General features: G+C 40.1%; 2 long non-coding RNA genes across 3 annotated transcripts in view; one reads left to right on the top strand and one right to left on the bottom strand.

Moving 5' to 3' along the window:
* Positions 1-26,682, top strand: part of LOC118970724 (uncharacterized) — a 196,042-nt gene that overhangs the window by 130,221 nt on the left and 39,139 nt on the right. Inside the window, exon 1 of one of the 2 annotated variants that reach the window (XR_012121799.1) lies at positions 5,065-5,268. The exons of the other annotated variant lie outside the window; for it this stretch is intronic. This is a non-coding gene — a long non-coding RNA (uncharacterized lncRNA). Of the gene's footprint in view, positions 1-5,064; positions 5,269-26,682 lie in introns of those variants that run through there. 2 annotated transcript variants of the gene reach the window in all.
* LOC140850037 (uncharacterized) lies at positions 13,995-15,507 on the bottom strand. The gene is made up of 2 exons (XR_012132792.1): positions 14,757-15,507; positions 13,995-14,029 (listed from the first exon to the last, which is right to left on the bottom strand). It is a non-coding gene; the product is annotated as an uncharacterized lncRNA (long non-coding RNA).

Genomic DNA, 26,682 nt, shown 5'->3' with positions numbered 1-26,682 from the left:
TTTGCTTCAGTCAGATCCACAATGGAAAGTCCTGAATTCCTGTCACAGCCAGGATTTTCTTCAGCTCCAGGGATTTGTTTGGTTTTGTGCCATTTTATCCCAAGTTTTATTCCTTCCATCTGACTCAAATGTTTCATTACCAGTTCAGAGTTGTTCTCAACAAGAAGAAAAAAAGAAAGATTGAAACGCAGCAGCAAAAATGGCGCATCTCTTTAAATAGGAAAACATTCTGGTTTGAATTTCCTGTCAGATTTTGGGCAGGTTAGTTGGCAGCTGGTGACCTGGATGTATTTCAGATTTCAGAGTAAATTTCACAGTTTTGTGGCCTCCCTCTGGCCCCCCCGCTAGAGAACAGTAAGATGCTAGGGGCGGCTTAACAGCCACTCTCTCAGGAGTCGGCTGCTCTTCCCGCTGTGCATCGCAAGCGCTCTACTACATCTGTGTGATTGGAAAGGGACCCTGAATCAGCGGCGGCATTTTTTGGTGAGGGGGAGAAAGGGCTCAGAAAGAAAGAGCCTGACGTCACGCCGCCCCCAACAGCACAGCCCGGGCCTTTTCTGTTGGTGATGCTATCATCTTAACGGGTGCTTTTATTTTAGGGAAGTCGCAAAGGCAGTGCAAAGAGTTCCTACTGACCCCAGTGCTGGCATCTTATACGATGATGGTGAATTGTTCAGCCTAAGGAGCCAATCTTGATACATTATTGTTATTATTATCTGAAGTTGATATTTATGTGAGTTGTAATCCGAAGTCCATTGTCATGTGTGTGTGTGTGTGTGTGCGCGCGCGCGCGCGTGTACCAGGCTGTTATATAATATGCAGGTCATGGCCCCCAAATTGAAAGCCACTGGTTCAGAGCAAATTACAGTTACCCACTCCTCTAAGCTCCTAACAATAGTGGAAAGGATGATGTTAAGGAATATTTCGAATATGAGAAGTATTTCCAATGCTACTTTGTTATGGTCAAAAAAAAAGAATAGGAGATAGTCATATTTATAGAAAATAGAACAGCAAAATAGAAGGTATCCTAGAGATGGAGAAAATGCAGGCCTAAATACCGTTCAGGTCTATAGGGACCTATAGAATTTTCAAAGCAAGCACTAATGTGTTTCTGTTAGTGGTGTTCATTTCTTTCAGGAATGCTGTTTGTGCTTAGTGACTCATAGCGACTCTTACTGATTTATTTTAAAGTTGTCAGATGTGGTGAGTTGCCTAGATCTAGAAAGCGTTTGGTCCACAGGTTTGGGCTTCATTGGCTGTTTCCCATGGGAAAGTTCGTTGATTAGATTAAAGATGAAAGCCTGTCCTGGTCAGCTGTTCTAGGCCATACACAGATGGAAGGAAGCAGGGACGGCAGGGCATGTACACTTGTCATAATACGGAGGCCAGATAATTTAATATGGACTTCTCGCCTTACTGTTGGTGGATGAAGGGAGTGGTAAGGTCGAAGGTGATGAGAAATCCTAAAGTATTTATTAGTGCTCACAGTGTAACTCTTAACCCAGCAAATTAGTGCATTTAGGGTGTCCTTATTGGCTTTGGAAAGGTGATGGAAGAGAGACAGAGAGATAGAGATGGAGAAAAGAATGGATTCAGTGTTTCTGGGTACTTGAGAATGGGATCTTGATAGAGTAGGCAAAAGGATTTGACTGGGGTAATTCATCTTTATGCTTCTAGCCAAAGTGAACAGAATCCATACACTTAGTGGTTCTAAATAAATAAGATTTATATTAATGTTTTAATTTTTAAAAATTTATTTCCTGACCTTATAATCCATTGTTGGAACACATTTTCAGAGACTTTTAATCTTTCTCTTTACCTCCAGGTAGGTAACTTGATCATAACCAGCTGTATTAAAAAATGATTTTTACTTTGATATCCTAGGTCTTTTTGATTTTGGTAATTAAAATGAAGTTAGATAGATTACTTGGAAAAATTAAAACAGGATAATGATCATCCTAAATTGTAGCAACTTCTTGATTAAACATTGTCTGAAGAATTTATGGCTTATTCAACTCTTCCAAATTTATTTCCCTTCCCCTGTTCTCCACCAACTTTTGACTACTTCACTGAGTTATGAAAATAGCGACACAAAACAGAATAGAATTGAGTCCATTCCACTACTCACCAAGTGATCTGGTAGTTTTGGCTAAGAAGGGAGTAGAAAAAGAGAAATAATGCATCTATAGTAATTACTTTTCTCTCATTAAAACTGTGAGGAGAAAGTTATTTCTAGGTTTTGGATATTTACCACCACCTCCTCCTCCCAGTGAGAATGGACACACACCCCAGCCCCCCTCAAATCTTCAGTTGGGGTAGACTTCACCCTAACAACATCTTAGCACCTGTTTGGCTTTTCATATTTACTTTGGACTCATTAAATACACTTTGCTGTTTCCAATCTGCTTGGCTTGGCGTTTCTCTTGGGAAAGTGAATGGCAAAAGACCATGTGACTGCCAAGGGCAAATGCTGCAAGGCCCAGCGCCTAAGGCGGAAAGCATGGGCTGGTTGGAAAGACAAGGCAGAGTGTGCTGGAGAGGTTAGCAGTTCGGTGTCTGCTCCTTCCCTGGGGCTCCATTGAGGTCCTCCAGGAAGCAGACACGAAGACAGAATTACATGCAAAACATCCACTGGGGGGTCCTGCTTGTGAAGGAGAAGGAAGGGAAGGAGCAGGAGCCCATGGGGAGAGCTTACGGGTCTTGATGCAAGTCCACTGTCCAAGAAGAGAGAACTGGAAGGAAGAATAGGCAGTGAGTTTCAGACTGCAGGGCTGCTCTGAGAAAGTCTTGGCTAGGCTGACAGGGAGCCCCAAAGCACCGATTCCCACTGGGGGAGCTCCTCCACTGGGCAGGATACCTGGTTCTAGCTGATCTTCCTCCCCTGCCTCCCTCCCCCAGGCTCAGTCATTGGCCCGGAGCTGCTCTGGAAAAGCACAGCCTTGGTGTGAATGCTGTAGTAGATCCCAAAGCTTCTGGAAGTGGCAGGCTGGTGGATAAGTACATGACTTAGGAAAGAATCTCTCTTAAAGGGAAATCTGAGCAGGGCCTTTCTGCAGCTGCCACACTCATGATTCACATTAGTATCAGAGCTCAAAAAAAATGAAAAGGTAAGAATGGATGAATTCAATTTTAGATAAATCGTCACCCTGCTATCATTTCCCCCCCACAGCAAAAATGGTAACAAGAACCACAAAATTGTGTTATAGTACTAAGAGCTTTCCTTTATCTTCTGAAATCCAAAGACAGCTTGCAAAAGTTAGCTTGACCCAGTTTGGTTTCTTCCAGCTACGATATGTGGTCCCCAAACCACCTCAAACGCTTTGCAGCATGCTGACTCAACTTGTTCAAGCCTCTTGGCAGGAATGAGAACCATCTCACCTCTCAGATCTGGATGGAAAGGGAAACTGACTCACTGCTGTTTTCATTCTTTTTTCTTTTTGTAATGTTGCATTTAAGTGCTGGAGGTTTCAGAAACATAAATCCTTTTCTAAGGTGAAGGATTAATTTTCAGAATGGAAGAAAGTTAGTTTCTTCTTGTTTTACACTTTAGGTGTGAGAACTGATTACACAGAAGCAGTTGATCCAACATACTGATATGGGGAGAACAGGAGCATAAATGAACTATAAGCCAAAAGGTAGTTTCTGAGCACCTCTCTATAGGTAAATCTAGCTTTTCAAAATCATTAGACCACTGAAGTTCAGTTGAGCCTGTCATGTAAATGATCTTCTCATTTACTTTGATCAACATGTTTTTACAGCTCCTTCTTATATTCTGCATCTCTAGATCCAGATAATAAAATTATCTCCTTGTGAGAGATACTTTGGAGGCTGACAAAGTCAAAGGTTCAAAGGGACAAGATATTCTACCTTCACATCAACAATTGGCTTCTCCCAGAGTTTCAGCTTTTCCAGACACACATTCCAGAGATATTCCACAATCAACCTCTCAGACCGTAGCCCAAGTAGGCACCCAAGGAATGTATGTGGTGCAAGGGATGCTGGGAAGGTGGCCAAGCTTAAGTGGAGAAGGGATGATGGGAGTGGGTGTTGGTGAAGGTTGGAAATCTTTGTGGAGAATCTGTTTTGTATGTGAGGCCTCCTTCTGTCCTCTGAGCTGAGCTTCCTTGGAATATCCTATCAATAGAAAAAAGGAGTGACAGAAGGTGCTTAATTTATTTTAAATCCATTGCTTGACTTCTTATAAGCTGTTTTCATTTCTTTAAGATCAAGGTGTATGTTCATGTCCTTTGCTTGCTAAGGAGTTCATTTTTAATGACAGCACAATGAAAACCAATGGTTTTCAAAATTATTTTTAGTAGTGGAGCTCTTGATTTAAAAGAAATATAAAGTGGAAGCGAAGATAGAAGAGAGAGCTTCTCTTTTAGGCACTGCCCCAAATTTCAAGGCTCTATGGGACATAGTTTGAGAGTCACTGTTCAAGTGGAAAGAGGTTTTGAGTAGGAGTTTAAACCTGGAGCAGAGATGATTTTAGTTTGAGTCCAGTGACTATTTCCTTTTTGTAACCTTGAGCAAATAACAACAGTAGCAATAATGGTGACAATGTAGTGCTCTATAGATGCTTATTATTATAATTAGAAGAGTTTGTTATTATCATTAGTGATAATAATTATAAAGATCATTTATAGGGCATGAGCCATGTGCTGAGCACTGAGCTCAATTACTTACACGCAGTATTTCCTTTAAATACAACAAACCTAAGAGGTTTAGGTGAGGCAACTAGCGTTAGAGAGATTAAGTTAATTTGCCCAAAGCGATACAGCAAGTGATGGGGCTGAGGGGACACAAACCCAGGAATGTCTGCCTCCACAGCTAGGGCACCTGGTGGGAAGACAGGCAAGCTAGAAATTCTGTTTAGGAAGCTGGGAGCCCAGGGAGATGAAAGGAGAAAACCTCAGGAGTCAGCCTGGCTCTGTAAGGACATTTTTGTGGCCTTTAAATCCCTTCCTACCGATTTTCTGAAACTCTTTGGCATCGGAGTCTCTCCTGTTCTCTTTCCCCTGTCTGTGTGGCATAGCTGTGGTTGTACGTGAAAGAGAAGACTCAAAACACCCTGTTACACAGAAGAACATGCTGTACCACCTTGCAGAAAAGAATCCAGTGACCGTCTGGACTCCAAGCTGCATTCCTCAGCTCCCCTAAGGATGTAGTAAACAAGTTTGCTGGATCCAAATGTTCATGACAAGAAGCTTCAACATCGTGAAATACTTTCGGCGTCGTAGCTGCTTCATTCGCACCATACCATGCTTGGTGAGAAAACAAGTATTTTGACGATTTTATAGACTGCTCCAAACCCACCAACTCCTCTCCTCTCTGCTTTCTAAAATTGCTCTAACAAAAATATAAAAAAGCCCAACTAACACAGTATTCCAGGAGGATGGAAAACCAAACACTATGGGTTGACAGGATGATATAAAGTGCATCTGTGAGCTTTCAGTTTGACCAAATGTGTGTGTAAATTCATAACTGGAACCTGTAAACTTGGATATTCTAAGTTGGTTTTGGGAAACTACATAGATGTACATGAGCCAAAACCTGCATGAAGTATTTTACTAAATAACTCTTTGAGGGTTTTTACTTCATTTTGAGGATTAACTTAACCCACCTTGGATAATTCTGTTATGATTTCCCCACGTTTTTTTTTTGCAATGCTTTTTTTCTTTTTGAGAGGGCATCTCTCATATTTATTGATCAAATGGTTGTTAACAACAATAAAATTCTGTATAGGGGAGTCAATGCTCAATGCACAATCATTAATCCACCCCCAGCCTAATTCTCATCAGTCTCCAATCCTCTGAAGCATAACGAACAAGTTCTTACATGGTGAACAAAGTCTTACATAGTGAATAAGTTCTTACATGGTGAACAGTACAAGGGCAGTCATCACAGAAGCTTTCGGTTTTGATCACTCATTATGAACTATGAACAATCAGGTCAAATATGAATATTCGTTTGATTTTTATACTTGATTTATATGTGGATCCCACATTTCTCCCTTTATTATTATTATTATTATTATTTTTAATAAAATGCTGAAGTGGTAGGTAGATGCAAGATAAAGGTAGAAAACATAGTTTAGTGTTGTAAGAGAGCAAATGCAGATGATCAGGTGTGTGCCTGTAGACTATGTGTTAATCCAAGCTAGACAAGGGCAACAATACATCCACGGATGCAGAAGATTTCTCTCAAAACAGGGGGAGTGAGGTTCTGAGCCTCACCTCTATTGATCCCCAATTTCTCACCTGATGGCCCCCCTGTGACTGTGCCTGTCTTAGGTTGTTCCTCCCTTGAGGAATCTTACCTGTCTCTGGCTAACCAGTCATCTTCCGGGGCCATATAGGGAGATGTAAAGTTGGTAAGTGAGAGAGAAGCCATATTGTTTGAAAAGGTTAGCTTTTTACTTCTTTGCAGATTTATGCCCTGTGGCTTCTATGCCCAGCATTTGTCTTGAGGTATCTTTACCACTTGGAGGAATTATGATACTTGGTAAATTTGATATGAGGCACGAATTCTATTTAAGGGTTGTAATTAGGAAGGAAGAAGAAAAGCTATAGAGGTAGCAGATGGAAGAAAACATGGGAGGATTGATTATTTCTTTGACATATCTTCTTGTAGAGTAACTTAAGCATGTATAGGTTTTAAACTACTAACTAAATTGCTCACACACATTCACATAATAGGAATACAGTTACATAACCAAAGCAGATCTATAATTACCAGCCATCTCCAGTGAAGCCAAGAAAACCAGTTAGGCACCCTAGGCATTTGTGAAAATGTGTCTATGATATGATGGATATTGTCCAACTGTACTTGAACAGTCTGAGAGAAATCAGACAAATTAAAACAACCCATTCCTGGGAACTGTTCACATCCCATATGTTCTTTTAACAGTAGATAGTCTGTAGTCGTAAGATTTTGGAGCGCTGCAACTTGCACTTCTCCTAATTCTTGATTGAGTTCCAACAGTATGGATCTAGTCAAATTTGTTGTTTTACTGTACGCATAGGCCAGCTTAGATATCTCCTTCTTCATTCCAAAGGCAAGTCCAGGAACCAGTGGGATGGATGCAGCTACAACTGCAGCATTGCCTGGATCTTTGTGGAGGTTTTTTGATGATCATCTTCTGGTATGACTCTTCCAGAGAGTGCTGATGTTGGAAGTTCTTCTTCATATTGTAACTTAGTTCATTTTCTGGGTAGCCAAATTAGGCTTTGATCCTCTGTATAAACACAAACAGACCCTTTGCCCACACTTTGATATGCCCTTTAAACCATTGTGTAGAACTCATTGGAGGTCACCACACAGGAACTGCTTTTTTTTTTTTAAGAGAAAGGAATATTCTCAGAAAAGTGTACATCCATAGCCGATCATCTGACACCCTTTAAGTGATCAAAATTAAGGATATTTAAAGCATGCATTAATCATTGATTTACAGTTAGTTTTATCCTATCAGGGAGTAATCCCTCTTCTCTTTCTTTCTTTTTTATTTTATTTTTTTCTGTTATCTTTAATCTACACTTACATGAAGAATATTATGTTTACTAGGCTCTCCTCTATACCAGGCTCCCCCTATAAACCTCTTTACAGTCACTGTCCATCAGCATAGCAAAATGTTGTAGAATCACTACTTGTCTTCTCTGTCTTGTACAGCCCTCCCCTTTCTCTCACCCCCCACTATGCATGCTAATCTTAATACCTCTCTTCTTCTTCCCCCACCATTATCCCCCCTGCCCACCCATCCTCCCCAGTCCCTTTCCCTTTGGTACCTGTTAGGCCATTCTTAGGTTCTGTGATTCTGCTGCTGTTTTGTTCCTTCAGTTTTTCCTTTGTTCTTATACTCCTCAGATGAGTGAAATCATTTGGTATTTCTCTTTCTCCGCTTGGCTTATTTCACTGAGCATAATACTCTCCAGCTCCATCCATGTTGCTGCAAAAGGTAGGATTTGCCCTCTTCTTATGGCTGAGTAGTATTCTATTGTGTATATGTACCACATCTTCTTTATACATTCATCTACCGATGGACATTTAGGTTGCTTCCAATTCTTGGCTATTGTAAATAGTGCTGTGATAAACATAGAGGTGCATCTGTCTTTCTCAAACTTGATTGCTGCATTCTTAGGGTAAATTCCTAGGAGTGGAATTCCTGGGTCAAATGGTAAGTCTGTTTTGAGCATTTTGATGAACCTCTATACTGCTTTCCACAATGGTTGAACTAATTTACATTCCCACCAGCAGTGTAGGAGGGTTCCCCTTTCTCCACAGCCTCGCCAACATTTGTTGTTGTTTGTCTTTTGGATGGCAGCCATCCTTACTGGTGTGAGGTGATACCTCATTGTAGTTCTAATTTGCATTTCTCTGATAATTAGTGATGTGGAGCATCTTTTCATGTGTCTGTTGGCCATCTGTATTTCTTTTTTGGAGAACTGTCTGTTCAGTTCCTCTGCCCATTTTTTAATTGGATTATTTGATTTTTGTTTGCTGAGGCATGTGAGCTCTTTATATATTTTGGACGTCAAGCCTTTATCGGATCTGTCATTTACAAATATATTCTCCCATACTGTAGGGTTCCTTTTTGTTCTATTGATGGTGTCTTTTGCTGTACAGAAGCTTTTCAGCTTAATATAGTCCCACTTGTTCATTTTTGCTGTTGTTTTCCTTGCCTGGAGAGATACGTTCAAGAAGAGGTCACTCATGTTTATGTCTAAGAGGTTTTTGCCTATGTTTTTTTCCACGAGTTTAATGGTTTCATGACTTACATTCACGTCTTTGACCCATTTTGAATTTACTTTTGTATATAGGGTTAGACAATGGTCCAGTTTCATTCTCCTACATGTAGCTGTCCAGTTTTGCCAGCACCATCTGTTGAAGAGTGTCATTTTGCCATTGTATGTCCATGGCTCCTTTATCAAATATTAATTGACCATATATGTTTGGGTTAATGTCTAGAGTCTCTAGTCTGTTCCACTGGTCTGTGGCTCTGTTCTTGTGCCAGTACCAAATTGTCTTGATTACTATGGCTTTATAGTAGAGCTTAAAATTGGGGTGTGAGATCCCCCCTCCTTTATTCTTCTTTCTCAGGATTGCTTTGGCTATTCGAGGTCTTCGGTGGTTCCATATGAATTTTTGAAAAATTTGTTCCAGTTCATTGAAGAATGTTGCTGGTAATTTGATAGGGATTGCATCAAATCTGTATATTGCTTTGGACAGGATGGCCATTTTGATGATATTAATTCTTCCTAGCCACGAGCATGGGATGAGTTTCCATTTGTTAGTGTCCCCTTTAATTTCTCTTAAGAGTGACTTGTAGTTTTCAGAGTATAGGTCATTCACTTCTTTGGTTAGATTTATTCCTAGGTATTTTATTCTTTTTGATGCAATGGTGAATGGAATTGTTTTCCTGATTTCTCTTTCTATTGGTTCATTGTTAGTGTATAGGAAAGCTACAGATTTCTGTGTATTAATTTTGTATCCTGCAACTTTGCTGTATTCCAATATCAGTTCTAGTAGTTTTGGGGTGGAGTCTTTAGGGTATTTTATGTGCAATATCATGTCATCTGCAAATAGTGACAGTTTAACTTATTGTTTACCAATCTGGATTCCTTGTATTTCTTTGTTTTCTCTGATTGCTGTGGCTAGGACCTCCAGTACTATGTTAAATAGCAGTGAGGAGAGTGGGCATCCCTGTCTAGTTCCCAATCTCAGAGGAAAAGCTTTCAGCTTCTCGCTGTTCAGTATAATGTTGGCTGTGGGTTTATCATATATGGCCTTTATTATGTTGAGGTACTTGCCCGCTATTCCCATTTTGCTGAGAGTTTTTATCATGAATGGATGTTGAATTTTGTCAAATGCTTTTTCAGCATCTATGGAGATGATCATGTGGTTTCTGTCCTTCTTTTTGTTGATGTGGTGGATGATGTTGATGGATTTTTGGATGTTGTACCATCCTTGCATCCCTGGGATGAATCCCACTTGGTCATGGTGTATGATCCTTTTGATATACTTTTGAATTCGGTTTGCTAATATTTTATTAAGTATTTTTGCATCTACATTCATCAGGGATATTGGTCTGTAATTTTCTTTTTTGGTGGGGTCTTTTCCTGGTTTTGGCATTGGGGTGATATTGGCTTCATAGAATGAGTTTGGGAGTATTCCCTCCTCTTCTATTTTTTGGAACACTTTAAGGAGAATGGGTATTATGTCTTCTCTGTGTGTTTGATAAAATTCTGAGGTAAATCCGTCTGGCCCGGGTGTTTTGTTCTTGGGTAGTTTTTTGATTACCGTTTCAATTTCTTTGCTCGTAATTGGTTTAACTTTTGTGTTTGTTCCTTGGTTAGTCTTGGAAGGTTGTATTTTTCTAGGAAGTTGTCCATTTCTTCTAGGTTTTCCAGCTTGTTGGCATATAGGTTTTCATAGTAGTCTTTAATAATTCTTTGTATTTCTGTGGAGTCTGTCGTGATTTTTCTGTTCTCATTTCTGATTCTGTTGATTTGTGTTGATTCTCTTTTTCTCTTAATAAGTTTGGGTAGAGGCTTATCTATTTTGTTTATTTTCTCAACGAACCAGCTCTTGGTTTCATTGATTTTTTCTATTGTTTTATTCTTCTCAATTTTGTTTATTTCTTCTCTGATCTTTTTATGTCCCTCCTTCTGCTGACTTTAGGCCTCATTTGTTCTTCTTTTTCCAATTTCGATAATTGTGATGTTAGACGATTCATTTGGGATTGTTCTTCCTTCTTCAAGTGTGCCTGGATTGCTATATACTTTCCTCTTAAGACTGCTTTCGCTGCATCCCACAGAAGTTGGGGCTTAGTGTTGTTGTTGTCATTTGTTTCTATATATTCCTTGATCTCTATTTTGATTTGTTCATTGATCCATTGATTATTTAGTAGCATGCTGTTAAGCCTCCATGTGTTTGTGAGACTTTTTGTTTTCTTTGTAGAATTTATTTCTAGTTTTATACCTTTGTGGTCTGAAAAATTGGTTGGTAGAATTTCAATATTTTGGAATTTACTGAGGCTCTTTTTGTGAGCTAGTATGTGGTCTATTCTGGAGAATGTTCCATGTGCACTTGAGAAGAATATATATCCTGTTGCTTTTGGATGTAGAGTTCTATAGATGTCTATTGGGTCCATCTGCTCTACTGCGTTGTTCAGTGCTTCCGTGTCCTTACTTATTTTCTGCCCAGTGGATCTACCCTTTGGGGTGAGTGGTGTGTTGAAGTCTCCTAAAATGAATGCACTGCAGTCTATTTCCCCCTTTAGTTCTGTTAGTATTTGTTTCACATATGCTGGTGCTCCTGTGTTGGGTGCATATGTATTTAGAATGGTTATATCCTCTTGTTGGACTGAGCCCTTTATCATTATGTAATGTCCTTTGTTATCTCTTGTTACCTTCTTTGTTTTGAAGTCTATTTTGTCTGATGTTAGTACTGCAACCCCTGCTTTCTTCTCACTGTTGTTTGCCTGAAATATGTTTTTCCATCCCTTGACTTTTAGTCTGTACATGTCTTTGGATTTGAGGTGAGTTTCTTGTAAGCAGCATATAGATGGGTCTTGCTTTTTTATCCATTCTATTACTCTGTGTCTTTTGATTGGTGCATTCAATCCATTTACATTTAGGGTGACTATTGGAAGATATGTACTTATTGCCATTGCAGGCTTTAAATTCATGGTTACCAAAGGTTCAAGGTTAGCCTCTTTAGTGTCTTACCGCCTAACTTAGCTCGCTTATTGAGCTGTTATATACACTGTCTGGAGATTCTTTTCTTCTCTCCCTTCTTATTCCTCCTCCTCTATTTTTCATATGTTGTGTGTTTTGTTCTGTGCTCTTTCTAGGAGTGCTCGCATCTAGAGCAGTCCCTGTAAGATGCCCTGTAGAGTTGGTTTGTGGGAAGCAAATTCCCTTAGTTTTTGCTTGTCTGGGAGTTGTTTAATCCCGCCATCATATTTAAATGATAGTTGTGCTGGATACAGTATCCTTGGTTCAAGGCCCTTCTGTTTGTTTCATTGCATTAAATATATCATGCCATTCTCTTCTGGCCTGTAGGGTTTCTGTCAAGAAGTCTGATGTTAGCCTGATGGGTTTTCCTTTATAGGTGACCTTTTTCTCTCTAGCTGCCTTTAAAACTCTTTCCTTGTCCTTGATCTTTGCCATTTTAATTATTATGTGTCTTGGTGTTGTCCTCCTTGGATCCTTTCTGTTGGGGGTTCTGTGTATTTCTGTGGTCTGTTTGATTATTTCCTCCCCCAGTTTGGGGAAGTTTTCAGCAAGTATTTCTTCCAAGATACTTTCCATCCCTTTTCCTCTCTCTTCTTCTTCTGCTACCCCTATAATACGGATATTGTTCCTTTTGGTTTGGTCACACAGTTCTCTTAATATTGTTTCATTCCTGGAGATTCTTTTATCTCTCTCTATGTCAGCTTCTATGCATTCCTGTTCTCTGGTTTCAATTCCATCAATGGCCTCTTGCATCTTATCCATTCTGCTTATAAATCCTTCCAGAGTTTGTTTCATTTCTGTGATCTCCTTTCTGGCATCTGTATCTCCCTCCGGACTTCATCCCATTTCTCTCGTGTATTTCTCTGCATCTCTGTCAGCTTGTTTATAATTTTTATTTTGAATTCTTTGTCAGGAAGACTGGTTAGGTCTGTCTCCTTCTCCAGTGTCTCTGTGATCTTGGTTTGCCTGTAAGTTTGTCTTTTCATGGTGATAGGAATAGTTTGCAGAGCTGGGACTAGTGATGGCTGGAAGAACTTCCCTTCTTGTTGGTTTGTGGCCTTCCACTCCCCCTTTGTGAGGCTCTGGGTTCTCGCAGGTGTTGATGTGGTGTGGATGTTGTCCTGTGTCCTCTGGTCTTTATTCTAGGAAGAGTTGTCTTTGTTATATTTTCATAGATATATGTGGTTTTGGGAGGAGGTTTCTGCTGCTCTACTCACGCCACCATCCTGGCTCTGCCCTTGCAATGCTTTTAAAGAGAAGTTTAAGTTACAACAACTAGAAGTATGTGTTGCGACCCTTCAGGGACCGAAGCGACATGCCCAAGGTCTTTATTCTTCTCTAGGCTTTATTGTCTAATCTCTCGTGGCGGTTACAGCAGTTGTCGGGCAGCTCCTCTCCCTCCCGGCGGGCTCCCTTATATTCAGTCACCCAACCAATCCGGGACAGTATCATGCGTGACCTTTAAGCGGATAGGTGTCACGCGCCACTCTAAGCGGGCAGCATGAGCTGTGCACGGGTACGGAAGTCTGCTGGGCCAATCCCCAACAGGGAAGAGGGGAAAGGGTGGTGAGCAGGTGTCCAGCTAGAGTGGGGCTCAGCCTCGGCCGTAGGCCAGGCCCCCACATCTCCCCCTTTATTGTTTTATAACCAAAAGGCTGTCGGGATCATGCCTGTCTTAGGTCGTCCGGAGTCTGCGGCATTCTTACCCGTCCTCAGGCAACAGACAGCTTAGGTCTGTGCCCTGTCTTAGGTTGATATGCGCAGCTCCCGATCTTACCCATCCTTGACTACTGATCCAGCATATTAAGCCATACTCTAGGGGAGATGCCTTCCTCTAGTGCTGCCATGGCCTGCAACAGGACCTTCCGTTCTCCCCGTTGCTGTTTATGTAACAGACTTTCCTCCCAAGCAGGAGAGGCCCACAATTAGCAATACCAGTAATACACCCTCATATACGCAGCCCACAGATAAAACCTCCCCCAAGAGGTCCAATTGTTCTTGAAGAAGGTTCATGCGTTGGTTGACCAAGGCCATCCCATTCTTAAAATGGCCATTGATGACGTTCTGCACTGTCATTGCTGAGGCAGTGGCCTGGGACAGACCATTCAGCATCTCTGCCGTAGGAATGGTGATAGTCAGTGCGGCGGTGGCTGCAGCTGCAGCTCGGCTCTGCCGTCGCCTGCTGTAGGATCCACGGCAGGAGCAGAAGCAGTGCGATCATCTTGTACCTCTGCTCCGGGGTTTTCCACTCTGAGTATCAGACGTTCAGGCACCCAAACGGGGTTCTGCTGGTCCTGTGGAAAACACAAACCGAGCCTCGGGTCCAGATTATCACTGGGTCCGGGCCTTTCCATGTTCCTTCCAACACATCCTTCCACAAAACTTTAGGCATGTGTTTTGGATTGGATTGTTGGCTGTGCCGCTCTGGTGCACTGTGTCCATTTTTGTCCAGTGTTCTAAAGTCTTCTCCTATTCCCCCTTTTTGTTTATATAAGGCATTCTTGAGGGTGAGGTGGGTGCGTTCCACCATACCCTGACCCTGAGGGTTGTCTCTAGCTCCCTGCTGCTCTCATGACACAAAAGGATGTCATCCATATAATGATAGATGATTATCAGGGGAAACTGTTTCCTGACAGTTTGTAAGGCCTTCTTTACATACACATGGTGGGGCTATTAGCCATGCCCTGTGGCAATAAACCTTTGACAGTCTCTGGGGTGAAGCGGGATGGAGAAGAAACAGTCTTTGATACTTTTTCCTAATTACAAAAATAGGTGTGTTCCATGGCGAGGTAGAGGGCTGGAGGTGACCAGCTGCTATCTGTTCTTGTACTAAAGTGTGGGCTGCTTCCTTCTTTTCTTTGGTGAGGAGCCACTGAGGTACCCACACAGGCCTTTTTAGGCTGTTTTCCCTCAGTGGCCCCAAAGAAAAACCCAATCCTGGTCCTCCGTCCCCATCCTCTCTCTAAAGGGGGAAGTATCCTAGTTATGATTTAGATGGACTATGTCGCTAATTCCGTGAACCTTTTGATTTCGTCGCCGCTCTGCGAACCTTTTGATTTCGTCGCCACTCTGCGAACCTTTTGATTTCGTCGCCACTCTGCGAACCTTTTGATTTCGTCGCTGCTCTGCGAACCTTCACTGGCGCCTCCTCATTCCATATATTATAATAAACAATGTCACAAACACTAACAGGACACACACACTACACATAATATCACAAACACTAACAGGACACACACACTACACATAAACACCCACCGCAACTGCCTGCTGTCTGCCCTGCCACGTATACTTTCAGTTTAATCGCCGATCCACTCACCCTCCTCGGTTCCCTCTCCTGGTCTGGCCAGCCGACCGAACGGCGTCCAGCGACGTTCATCAGCAGGCACCAGGGTCAGCGGATCAGGTCGCGATGAGGTTTAGCGATTCCCGGGCTTCGGCACCACTTGTCGCGACCCTTCAGGGACCGAAGCAACACGCCCAAGGTCTTGATTCTTCTCTAGGCTTTATTGTCTAATCTCTCACGGCAGTTACAGCAGTTGTCGGGAAGCTCCTCTCCCTCCTGGCGGGCTCCCTTATATTCAGTCACCCAACCAATCCGGGACAGTATCATGCGTGACCTTTAAGCGGATAGGTGTCACGCGCCACTCTAAGCGGGCAGCACGAGCTGTGCACGGGTACGGAAGTCTGCTGGGCCAATCCCCAACAGGGAAGAGGGGAAAGGGTGGTGAGCAGGTGTCCAGCTAGAGTGGGGCTCAGCCTCGGCCGTAGGCCGGGCCCCCACAGTATGCGCATCAGTGTGATCTGTGACTGGTATTTCTCTTTACACAGATGTATGTGGAAAATTGTTGGCCCCTGTAAACATTTTCCTTTTAGGGGAAGGGACTGGATTTATGGTGCAGAATTCCATTAATCTACTTTGGGACAAAGTACCTGGGAGATGCTTATTGTAAGGTAAATGAAACCAGACCAGGCAAGTGGCAACAAAGGAGCCAAAAAAATTTATTAGCGCAATCCCAGGCGAGGTTCACTGGTCCACACACTGGGGGCCTGGGAAGTTGCGCCCAGCAGGAAGGGCGACAGGCTTATCAAGGGCACTGAGAGATCTCTGAGGGCGTGATCACTGATGATTAATCCTGCTGGGTTGCTGGAGAGTACTGTGATGCATGTTTTAGGGGAGACCTGTGGCTAGAGACCTCCCATTGAATCATTTGAGTGACATTCGCCATTCTCTTCCTTGTTTGGCTTGAGTCAGGTTCCTCCAGTGAGACCTGTCCCTTCCTCTACTCTCTCCAGTCTTACACTTATTACATAGTGTACCTGTTCACTGAAACAATTTTTTTATGTTTATGTGTCCAATTATAATATAATAAAATGGTCTTCTTCCAGACATAGCTTTCCAGAACCCATTATTTTCTTCCTGTTAATGTAAGCAAAGCAGCATGTAGTTGGCTGATTGTTAATCAGCAGTTTGTAGATGTTGCTTCTTTTTCTTCTTAAACTAGGCATGTGCAACAACTTTTCTATCATGAACCACAGAACCATAAAGGAAAAATTGTATGAAACCTCAAGAAATGTTTAAAAAACTACAAAGTAGTTATCAGTGTAGTTTTAAATTTAAAATATTAAAAATGTGCAAAAAAAACCCATTACCCATATTTACACTTCCCAGTAACAAATATTTATCATCTTGGTATACTTTTATTATTAAAAAATGCTGTTATTTTGGGGCAAAAAAAAAAGAGCCCATTATAAAGAGTTCAAAACTAGAGAAAAGGATAAACATGAAAACAAAAAAATTCACTTTAAATCTTTCCAGCCCCCCAAATCATTGTTAACTACAGATAAACATCATTTTAGGGTCTATCTTTTTATGCATATATATAGAGACAGACCAACTAGAAAATTTTATTAAAGTGAAATCTTATTATAGAAACCACTTTACTGAAAAAAGTATTTTACTTCAATATAATAGAAGAAAAACTAAAGGAGTTGTTGAACTTCAAATAAATGAAAGAATTTCTTAAATGTTTCCTCTCAGATTAAGGAATTTAATAAAACAATAATCAGAATAATTTTTAAGCTGTTGCAATCTCAGACATTCTTAAACTCTCTCCCATTGCTTCCCAAATTTTGTTAGTATTTTCATATTGCCTAGAAATACATTTACATTTTTTCTGTAACTATAGTTCAATTAGTTCAGTATTCAGTGCAGTATTTACATGGATTTAATACTTATCAGGTTCTTAAAATATGGACATTTTTATATCTATGTTCTTTACTTTGATTCATTTAAAAAAATTTTCCCCAAGAAGTGCTTATGAATGTTGTACTCCCTAAATTCTGTCATGTTTGAGGAAGTGGACCCACTACACTTCCAGTCAAAAAGCATCCTGGCTGGGTACCATGTTCTCGGATCACACTTTCTTTTCTTCAGAACACTGTGAATATTACTCCATTGATTGGATATGTACTATTACGAGGAAGTCTGATATTTTCCCTTTGCTGTACATTATTTACTTTTCTGTCTGGTCACTTAAAGGAATTTTTCTGCACCTGTAATTCCAGTGATATAACTGGGCTATACTCATGTAGACTGTTCGGTATCACACTTTTCTGGAAAATGGAAGATCCTTTCAAGCTAAAATTCAGGGTTTGTACTCCTTAGTTTCAGGGAGATGCTTTTGCATCACATGTTTGAATTCATTTTCTGTTTATTTGTTGGGTTTGCTCAAGGATACCAATTATCCGCATGTTGGATTATTTTTGTTGGATCATATTTGTCTGTCTTCCATATCTATGAGTTCATCTCAAAATGTTTTTATTTCTTTTTTAACTTTATTCACCATGATTAGTTCATATTTCTTCTATGTCAGTGATTTGATTTATAGCCATACTACTGTGTTTCTTATTGTTTCTGTTTATTAATTCTTTAATGCTGATGTTGGGGGCCTCTATTTATCTCTTTAGCTCAACAGTCCCTTTTTCCATCTTGATAGGTTGCTGTTATTATCAGGTCTTTGAATCCTTGTTTTATCCAGGCCATGTGCTCCTGAAGTTATTCTATAGAGTGATGCAGTTTTCCTTCTGATCCTTGATGTTTTATTATTTAGCTATTTGTCTTTCCTTTGCTTTCTTCCTTCCTCATCATGTCATGGTTTTATAATTGCCATGCCATTTCTTTTTATTTGTTTATGTTTGGGTGGTTCCATCTAAACATTTTATTTGCTCTAATACACTGAGGGTTTTCTTGATTTTTTTCACACTATTTATAATCAATTTGTTTATTCCCCCCAACTATAGGCTGGGGCTGAGTATCCTTGTGTTTCACTCTTCTACAATCCAAGAGAAAGATAAAGTCAAGAGAGAGAGTCCAGCTGGGATGTTTCCAATTTTTGTTAGATAACTTAGGCCCTGCTCATTGTTTTGGGATGTGTTAATGGTCTAGTGTCAAGGTCTACTTTCCTGTGGGGAATATAGCCTTGGCCCTTAGACTGTACAGCCATGGAGTTTTAGGCTTTGTTTTTTTTCTATACAGCCAGTCCCTATTTCACTCCTTTTCTCTCCACCCCCAGTTACTCAATTTGAAAAGAGAAAAGATAATGACTAAGTTGTTTTTTTTCCAGGCTTGATTTGATCAACTGGACAGTATGATTTCCCGGAGTTTGGGCCTGGGCAAAAGCAAAGTGCTGCTACCTCTGTTGCATTTCACAGTCATCTGTATCTTTCTTTATTTGCCAATGTTTGAAGTTCATAATGTTATCCTAATCCTCTTTCCTTGTTTTGTAGCTGTTAGTAATTCTCCCCCCAGCTTTCAATATTTTTTTCTTTCTTATTTTGTTAGATACTGGGGAGGGGAAATACCATGACATAACTGTAATCTATAGTCTTAAAGCCATAACAAGGTATGGCAAAAATTATATTCAAGAAATAGATGACATAGATGTAAATAAGCAATTAAAATGGAGGAAGTTGGGAAGAGATATATGATGAGAATTTGAAATTCTCATTAGCAGAGAAAAACCCAAGAGAATAAAACAACAATAGAAAAGAAAGAGAAATGAGGGAAATGCAGTTTGTTCTGGAAACTGCAAAGCAGTGATAAACTGAATCGGGGGCAAGATAGACTTTCTGGGCTGAAGGCATTCATTTTGGAATTGCATTATCAGTGTGCTTTTAATTTTGGTAGATTTTTCAACCTTTGAAAAACAGTCCTTCCTGTTCTGGGAAATAGCTCAGCTGTTTTTATTTTCAAACCCTAAAGTTTGTGTTTGAAATAAAGTCTTATTTTCCTGTGTAACCTTGAAATCTTAACATTGCAAATATTCAAATATTTCAAACACTGAAGCAATGACTCAGGATTAAATTTATTTTGTGACCCAAGAATTGTTGACCCATGTGCCAACTATCTTGAGAGTTCTTGTCATCCTGTAGCATAGACTGCAGAATTAGAGAGTATCAAGAAAGCAGAGAACATCTGTATATTGGGATGGTGAAAGTGTTTGGAATGATAATGGAATCAAAATCAGGGAGAGAAGAGAAGTGGGCTCAGATATTGAGTGTGTGTAAGGTAAAATCGAGCTGAAATGACCAGGTGAGGAGGCAACAAAGGAGCCAAAAGTTTAATAGGGTGCAATCCCGGGCGATATTCACCGGTCTGGTTAGTCACAGGCTGGAGAAGTCATGCCCAGCAGACCAGGCAGTGTGTTTATAAAGAAGTTAGGGGGAGGGAGAAGACAGGTATACAGTGGCCCGAGGATTGGCTAGCCTAAGGCACATGGAGGTTTTTCATTGGCCTTTACAGTAGACAAATGACTAGAAAGTTACTATTCCTTTTCCAGGTTGGGAGGGGGCAGCAGCCAGGGATTTTGTCACGTCATCAGACTGGAACCTGTTGGTCTCTCTTCCTTATTAGGCCGGGGTTGGGGGCTTTGCTGCCCCTTTTCCTTATTTGGTGAGGGCTAAGCTGGTCTGATGTGCTCCCCCGTCCCCTCAGTGCCTCCAGCTTTACAGTGTGGGCAAGGAGTCAGGGCAGGGATGCAAAGTCCTTGCAAACATCTACCAAGGAATGTGGTAGGAACTACAAAAAAATAGGAAGTCAAATGTCCAAGCAAAAATCAGCAACCAGGCGAGCCATAGAGAACAGAAGAGGGGACAGGAAATCAGAGCTTGCTAACACGAAGGGGAAGCCGAGGTAAATTGTTTCCTAGCACCTTTATTCTATTTTGATGACTGTGGGAGGAGGAGCCAGTTATGGGATGAGAAACTTGAATAATGAGAAATGATAATCCAGGCTAAGGGTAGAGAGAAAGAGAGAGGGAGGAAGAATGCACATCTTATCCTTTGACATCACCAAACTGTTTAGTTGATGTATTTCTCTTTGACATTGTAGTTTTGCTTCAAGATTGCATTTATTTGGAAGCAGCATTTGTCACTATTTTTATTTTCTAATTCAATTTTTGAAATTGAATTCAAAACTTGATTGAGGTGAAACTTACATACAATAAGCTGTTCTTATTTAAAATAGGCAATTTGATGAGTCTTGACAGATGTTTATACAGCAGAAACCACCAACACAATCAAGACATCAAACATTGCCATCAAGACAAGCAACATTTCTACTCCCTTTACAATCTCTCCTTCCCTCCACATCCTTCTTAATTCATTTTATTCAGCTTTACTGAGGTATAATGAACAAGTACATTTTTAAGATACTTAGTGCAATGCCATGATTTGATATATTATACCTTGTGAAAGGATTCCCACAGTCTGATTAATTAACATATCTATCACCTTACATATTTATTTATTTATATTATTTTTTGGTGAGAACACTCTTAGCAAATTGTAGTTATGTAATATAGTATTACCAACTCGTCGACTCTAGTCCCCTAGGCACCATGTTATGCATTAGATCCTCAGACCTTGTTTGTGTTATCAGTGACTGTCAGTGATAACACAAACAGCCTCTCCCCATTTCCTCCATCCCTAGGCCCTGGCCACCACCATTCTATTCCCTGTTCCTGTGAGTTCAACTTTTCTTTTTAGATACCACATATAAGTGACCATGCACTATTTGTCTTTCTCTCTCTAGCTTATTTCACCTGCATTATGCCCTCCAAGTTCATCCATGTTGTCCCAAATGGATTTCCATCTTTTTTTGTGGCTGAATAATATTCTTCACATCTTCTTTCTTTCTTTCTATCTATCTATCTATCTATCTATCTATCTATCTATCTATCTATCTATCTATCTATCTATCTATCTATCTATTCTTCTATCTATTCTTCTATCTATCTATCTATCTATCTATCTATCTATCTATCTATCTATCTATCTATCTATCTATCTATCTATATCTATCAATCTATCTGTCATCTATCTACCCCACTTTCCCCATCCAGTCTTCTGTTGACAGTTTGCATCCATACCTTAGCTATTGTGAATAATGCTGTAATGAACACGGGAATACAGACAGCTCTTTGAGATAATGATTTTGTTTCTTTTGGATATATAACCAGAAGGGGGATTGCTGCATCATATGGGAGTTCTATTTTAAGTTTCTTGAGAAAACTCCATACTGTTTTCCACAGGGGCTGTACAAGTTTCCATTCCCACCAGCAGTGCACAATGGTTACCTCTTTTCCACACTCCTGCCAGCATTCATCATTGTCTTTTTGATAATAGCCCTCCTAACAGATGTGAATTATGCTTTTGACTTATATTTCTCTGATGATTAGTGATGTTGAGTACTGTTTTAATGTACTTGTTAGCCATTTGTATGTCTTCTTTGGAAAAATGTCTGTTCAGGTCCTTCACCCATTATTTATTTATTTATTTCTATTTATTTATTTTTTGTTATTGAGTTGTATCAGTTCCTTGTATATTTTGGGTATTAAATCCTTATTGGATATGTGGTTTGCAAATATTTCACCCTCCCATACGTTGTCTTTTCATTGTGTCAATGGTGTCTTTTGCTGTGCAAACGTTTTTTACTTTGATGTAGTCCTACTAGTTTATTTTTGTTTTGTGTCCTTTGCTTTTAGTGTCATATCAAAAGAAAAATATCATTGCCAAGACGAATTTTTTTTTCTAGGATTTTTACAGTTTCAAGTCTTATGCTGATGTAGTAAAAGTTGGGGCACTTGATTTAGATAAGCTCTTTTTAGGGAGATACTAGTGACTTGATTGAATTGTTGGAACAAGCTCGGAAGCGGGTGAAAGAGAGGAGACGTTTCCAATGTGCAGTTAAACCCTTTATAGGAAAGACTGAGAGACGGGTATGTTTTGCCTACTCTCTCCGTACTGAGCCCCAGGAGCACAGCCTCGGCAAGGCTCGCTCTCCCTTTAAAAGCTGGTCTTTGTTCGCTATACTCCTGTGGGTCTCATAAACACAAGCACCATTGGCTTTCAGAGATAAGTAATTTGGGGTCCTGTCCCTCAGGTGGCCACCTTTAAAGTTAGGGTGCTAGCTGTGTGGTGGAAACCGTTCATTCCTCTGGGAGAGCCTGGAGATTGGGGGTTCCCTCCTAACTGTGTGGAGCCCTGTCAGGAGTTGGTTTCCAGGTCACAGTGTGTATCACAGCCTTTCCTACACATTTTGATGTGGGCATTTCTTCAGTTGCCAGATATGTAACAGTCACTCAACTAGTATCTGGGTTTCTCTCAGAGGGAATTTGCTACATGAGGAGCTGTATGTTCTGTGGGAGGAGGGAAATTCAAGAGCCTCCTAGTGGTGTAGAGTCTCAATTCGTTTTTTTTGGAAGTAAAAGGTACTTTTCTTTGTCTTCCCATTTATTTTATTTTCAAATATACAATGTAGAGATTTGCCAGTTATCTATGTTATTGGGGGCTCACCCCAACTAGTGTAGCTTACTATCTATCAACATAGAGAGATGTTACAGAATGATTGGCTGTATCTCCTATGCTATTCTTTTAATTCATTTTTAAAACTACCCCTATTCTTTTGGTGATGAGATATGCCAGGGATTTTTTTAAAGTGGAAAAAATGTTTGATAATTGTTACATATTAATCACAGTTATTTTAAAGTCTGTGCCTATTATCTCTAATATCCAGATTACTTATAGAACATTTCTATTCTCTTTCCTCCTGGTTTTTCAGTCATTCAATATCATCTTATGGTTTATCTTCTGAGTTTTGATTGACTGCTACAAGCTATGTGTAAAAAAATTACAGTGACAGTTTGACTTTCTAGATAATGTTTTCTTCAGAAAGAATTTTAGAAGAGGCATAGCACCTTAATTTAATCTGGGAATGTTTTCATTTGAAGGTTCTGGTTTTAGGAAAGACAAGTCTATTTCTAGTTCACTTTTATTCCTAAGGTACAGTCCTTCAGAGATACTATCTGAAAGCCTGAATTTCTTGGTTTCTCTGGGATCCTCTCTCTTGTTGAGCTCTGAGCTTCATTTTTGTCTCCCCAACCCCAAGAAATGCTGAAAGCACTGCTAAACTTCTCAGCTTCTGTAGGAATGCTTATAAATTGGTAAGTGCCTGAGAAGAAAAGCATCACTAATACTAATGATCTGGCTCGGCTCAGTGTTCTCCTCTCTTTAGACATTTAGTACTTCAAGTCCTGGCTTCCTTGATAGTAGCTCTCTGATGCCTGTGTGTGTGTGTGTGTGTGTGTGTGTGTGTGTGTGTGTGTGTGTGTGTGTGTGTGTGTGTGTGTGTGTGTGTGTGTGTGTGTGTGTGTGTGTGTGTGTGTGTGTGTGTGTGTGTGTGTGTGTGTGTGTGTGTGTGTGTGTGTACACATATATATATTATTGAGTTGTTCCTGATCTCATAATATCTTAGTTTGTGGCTTTATTATTTCATTATCAACTCAATCATCTAAACCAGGAATCTGGGTATCATCTTAATTTCTCCAACATTGCCTATACAAGCAATCACCAAATTCTATTTTACCACCTAAATATTTCTCTAATCTCTCCTCTCTCTTCTTTTTTCACTAGTAGGTTATTGTTTCATTTTGGAGCTCAGAATTTACTTTCTTTGAGAAACACTTCCCTAAACAATGGATAAACACTCAGGAAAGCCTACAAAAGTCCACTATTCAAAATGCCACTATAACCCAAGTCATATGCTCCCCAAACTCCAAGTTCTGAAGCTCTGGGTCTCTGAGTTCCATGTTCTGTCTAAGTTTAGAAACTTAAGCTCCAGCCCAAACTTGAACATGGTCAGACAACTTGGCTGGATGGAGAAGGAGAAAGAAAGGGAAATAGGGGCTTAAGGGAGAGCAGGAAAAAGGAAAAAAAAAAAGAAAAAAGGATAAGCACTCTAGCCTTAGATCTTCAGAAAGAATGCTGAGCTAGGTTTGCCAGATAAAATACGTGCAATATTTGGAATATATTTATGCTAAAAAAGTTTCATTGCTTATCTGAAATTTAAGAATAACTGGGTCATCCTGTATATTTGCCAAATTTGTTAACCCTATGCTAGGCTGAAAGGATGAAGGAACTAGACTGTGGGACGCGTGATGAGTATATTTATAGATTTAGAGTTATAGATGTAGCTATAGAGAGTTGGGAATGGAAGAGTCTGTTTCTCAGGAGCTGCCTTTAGAGACCAGTTTGGTGCACAGATATGACCTAAACTGGGCCTTCAGTTGCTATATGGCAATTTTGAATTTATGTGGGCATCTTACCATCCCCCCTTTTTTAATAAAGGAATGCTGTCATCTAATTTTCTCTCAAGTAACCTGTTGCAGGTTTTTGCTAGGAAAGAACATTGCATTGAATTTAAAAACATGCAAGTGGATTGATCTGTGCTAGCATATCTGATGAGTGAAATTCATTTTACTCACTCAAGACCCTTTCCTGAAGATTAATGAATGAATAAGTTAGACTAGATTTTCCCTAGCAAAGTAAACTATCACCTGAGTTGTTCTTAAAATGTGTCCATGTCTGTTTTGGTAACAGAGGGCTGGGCAAACAGCTTGCTGATCTCTGAAGGTCTTGTCATTCACCACAGCTTTATGGGCAGCAGAATTAACAAAGGAACTCAGAGCCCAAAGTGTTGATCAGATCTTACAAAGAGAACAACTGATGTCTTGAAAGGTGCTTCTGCCAGCGTCAGGGGCTGTGTAAGTTATCATCATCACAAAGGCCCAGACCTTAATTTATGAGTTAGTACAAATCAGATACTAGTTTTACGTACACTTGCAGGGAAGCTTGCCAGAAACTCCTTTGTGAAATAGAGAGTCCTATTGTAATACAAATCACTCTAAATTTGGGAGAACACAATGAGAGAGAATTTTGATGATCTGCCAAAGCCAAGTTAGTATCTGAATCAGGAATAGTGTACATAATTGGCCCATTAGTGATGGGACTGACTTGGTTAAAAAATAAAATAAAATAAAACAAATAAAAAATAAAAAATTGGTGTTGTAAGTAGAAACATTTATTAAAAGGTAGCTTCTAGTATGATCAGCACCTAATCTCTGGCCTGGGCTAACTTTATCATCGACTGTCAGCAAGGACCCAAGTTTTCTGCACCTCAGTCTCTTCTTCTGCCAAATGGGAAAAATAACTGTACTCCCCTCAGAGGATTGATATAAGGGGTAAATGAGTGACATTTGAACAGAGTCTTACAGATGGTAAGCATTACCTAGTGTTTGTTAAATAGGCATATATATGTGCTGTTTTAAAGAGATGTTCTAAAGAGTCTCTGATGATGTTCAGTAGGCATTATTTATTACTGTAGCAGGTCTTTGAGCAGGCGCCCTCCTGTGATTTCCTTGAAGTCTCCTTAAACTATTTGGACCATCAGCTCCTGGGCAAGAGTTTCTACCAGAAAGACAAGCCTCCCTGTAGGCCAATTTCTGGGAGGGTGCTCTTTCATGGGGAAAAACATTAAATATTTACATAGGTAATTTCACAGTCTGCAGGGCATGTTTCCTATTTGTGAGTGATTTGTTAATGAGAATTCAGGGTGGAGATGGGGATATGCTAATTCAGGTCACAGGGAGAAGCAGGTCAGTGTTCGTTGGCTTTCAGAGAAGGCACAGGGAAATGCTAGACCAGGCAGCAGCCTAATCTCACAGAATTAGTCGATGGAGCCGGTTTTTATGGAAGTGAATTCCCAAGGTTTCTCTGGAAGAAGATCCCTGGTTAGAGATCAGTTGGGCTGAAGGTGGATTTTTTAGAAACCTGAGGGAAATATAAATTCTAGCAACTACTCTGGAATTGATGCTTACCAGAAAAGAGTACATTTGACCACGATGTTCCTTGGGAACACAAAAATTGACCCTGAGCATTCAACTGTCTTCCAGTGGGTTCCTGAGGATGCAGACTCTTCCTAGAGGTATTAATCTGTTGAAAGAAGGACTAATTATGACACCCCTCCTCACTTTACAAATTGCATTTTCCCTAAAGCCTGTCTGTAATATTTTTCATGAATTTTAAATGTTTCTCTCTAAGCAATGCTATCTCTTTCTGTATTATACAGTACTAATAATCTCTTACAGAACTTAAACTCCATTTACAGCAGAGATTGTGGGACTCACCACATATTCCTGCCCTTGCCTTCAGCCTCTGAAGTTCTTTTTAATGAAATTACTCTTTCCTCCTTAAGGAGAAGGACCGTGTTTTATACATCTTCTGTATCCTTCATGGGTCTTAGAAAACTTAACACATGGTTCTCCATAATTGGTTGCTTTTCTTGATGTTTTTCTGTTTGTCTTGGCTGCCAAGAAGCTCAATCCTTGTGCTTATAAAATTAAGTCTGCATATCTTATATATGGGTTCAGTTATCTTTATTATTTGTATTCAACTTTTAAAAGAGCATAGGGTATTAATTTATTGAAAGAAAATAATGGTGTTTTTGTCCAGTTGAACTCACTCTTTTGTACCAAACTATATTTAATGTTGTATATATTTCTAAAACTGTATGATTTAAAGCAAGGGTTCTTATTCTCAGATGTATGTA

Source organism: Manis javanica, chromosome 1, assembly GCF_040802235.1.
Source record: "Manis javanica isolate MJ-LG chromosome 1, MJ_LKY, whole genome shotgun sequence".
In the NCBI taxonomy this organism is placed as follows: Eukaryota; Metazoa; Chordata; class Mammalia; order Pholidota; family Manidae; genus Manis; species Manis javanica.
Note: the sequence above shows the minus strand (reverse complement) of the source record. Positions and strands in the feature narration are given on the sequence as shown.